The sequence below is a fragment of the Bos javanicus genome, chromosome 23, assembly GCF_032452875.1.
Source record: "Bos javanicus breed banteng chromosome 23, ARS-OSU_banteng_1.0, whole genome shotgun sequence".
NCBI lineage: Eukaryota > Metazoa > Chordata > Mammalia > Artiodactyla > Bovidae > Bos > Bos javanicus.
The window spans coordinates 50,446,781-50,449,275 of record NC_083890.1 but is presented as its reverse complement, the minus strand read 5'-3'; positions in this window follow the sequence as shown (position 1 = coordinate 50,449,275).

Sequence of the window (2,495 nt, the reverse complement as noted above, 5' to 3'; positions counted from 1 at the left end):
CCCTGCTGCCTCCTGATGTCTCCTTGCCTGCGTTTCGTGTCTGACATGTAAAGTGAGGACCGCCGTTTCTAACCTGTCTCCCACTGATCTTCAGAGACGGGCTTGTCACAGAGCCCGGCAGACGTTCCTGTCCCCCTCGCCCAACTCCCTCTCCTTGTCTTCCCGAAAGACGGGCTTCACGTTGTCAGTGCACACCACACCCCCGGTGCCTGTGCCTCTGAGAAGCGGGAATGCGGATGGTCTATCGTGAACTTAGCCCAGGGCACCCTCTCTACCCTCCGTCTCCCTCCTGCTCTCCTTGATCCATTTCCTGGATTTGCAGGCTCTTGATTATATGAGAGAAAAGGTTTCCTACTCACTCCGCAGATTAGGTAAGGGAAGAACAGAGAGGTCAAGGAACCTGCCTGAGGAGTCAGAACTGTTAGCAGAGCCTGGGTCCCCATGCAGACGGCTGGCAGTGGGGCCAGTGCTCGCAGCTGCTGCGGGAACCTCATGAGCCTGTGTGGAGGCTGAACTCCACGTCTTACTTAGCCAGAGACCTTAAAGGGTGTCTGCGACGTGCCAGGCAACGACCAGGACACAGCATTGAACGGGGCGCACGCTCCCCCAGAAGGGTTTACGAATGAAAATGAGACCTCTCAGTTCTGAAGGTGAGGGCCTGCCTGGGGTGCCGACAGGTGAAGGTAGAAGTGGGATGGATAGCGGGTTGGTGTGTAGGTTCAGGACTCAGAACTGTAGGAAACAAGGACGCGCTGGTGGGGAAACGGGTCAGGATTGAGTTAAAGCACAATCCCATTTCTGTGAAAATCTGTGGAGAGGCTGTTAACCATTTGGCTAATGAGCCTAATTGTGTGGGATTCAAGTGTCTTATTATAAGGGATCCTGAACAATTTATTTTTTTTTATTGCTGCTGTAAGGTTCCAGAACTTTCTTTGAAATTAACCTAAAAACTAAGCATACCCTGGCCCCTGCCTCTTAAGTACGATTTGAATCGTGTTCTTTTCCTAGTGATACCATGGAGGAAACAAGCGACAACTGCCTCTTCAGCATTGACTGGAGTCACCCTTTAATCTCCACTCCAACTTGCCACCTTACTGGGGAGATGATACGCAAAAACTTAATAGAGACTGCCTCTGTGGGAGGGGGATGGGGGTAGGAAGAAGGCTTTTCTGTTTTTCCTCAGGTGGTGCTTGAAGTGTTAAATTCACCAGCCACCCACTAAAACCAAAGCCCACTGCCCCTTGGAACACCCAGACTCCGGTCCAGGCTGGCTGCTTCAGGCTCCCCACTCTGTATAGCGTTTTCCGGGCGTGTTCCAAGAGCCACCTGCATCAAACTCACCTGGGATACTGTGTTCAGAGTGGAGCCCTGGGCCCCTCCCAAAGACCCTGTTTCCTAAGGCTCCAAGAGAAACCAGGACCGTCGTCTCTGCCTGATTCTCCAGCGCAGAAAAGGATGTCGGTTACACATGTGTGCAAAGTCGCTTCAGTCGGGTCAGACTCTGCGACCCTGCGGACCGTAGCCCGCCAGGCTCCAGTGTCCTTGGAACTCTCCAGGCGAGAGTATTGACTGGAGTGCGTTGCCATTTCCTTCTCCAAGGGATCTGCCCCACCCTTGAATCAAACATGGATCAAACCCGTGTTTCTTAGTCTCCTGCGTTGGCAGGCAGGTTCTTTACCTCTCGCACCACCTGGCTAATTACAGTTTTTTGCCTTGTTCGCCAGTTGATGAGTTAAGTTTCAGCTGTTTGAGTTTCAACTAACCCAGGGTTAAGACTCCAGCAATAGGGAGTCTTGGGGACAATTCAATGAATGAGACATTTGGGCTATTCTGTGATGAGTGACCTTTCCCCGTTCCCCTTGAACATCCTAAAGCTATCCAGTCTGAGGGAAGAGGGTTGTTTCAAGCCTGTATCTGTAGCTGGGCCTCAGAGAGAACTGACCTTGCTGTCACGCCTGTGACCAAGGGCCTGGGGAAGGGTAAGTTACTGAGGCTTCAAGGAAGGACCCAGAGGGTCTTGTATGTTAATTTAATAAAATAGCAACTTCCTTAGCTTTTAAAGGCAAAGCCAATGCCCAAAGATTAGGTCAAAGTGACAGACAGAGGAGATATGTGGAGATGAGAAGGGTAAAGGGTACCAGTGAGGGAGAAAAAAATCACCAAGAAGGACAGATAGCATATGATGTCCCTTATATGGTGGAATCTAAAAAAATGCACATGAACTTCACAAAACAGACAGACCTACAGATAGAAAACAAACTTACGGTTACCAGTGGGAAAGACGGAGGGATGTATGTGGAGTTTGGAATTAATAGATAACACTGCTATATGTAAAACATGACCAACAAGGACCTACTGTATAGCACAGGGGAGCTGCATTCAATACTTTGTAGTAGTCTACAATAAAATCTGAAAGTATATATATATGTATAAAACTAGATCATTCTGCTGTACACCTGAAACAGCACTAAATCAACTATAACAAAAAACTATTT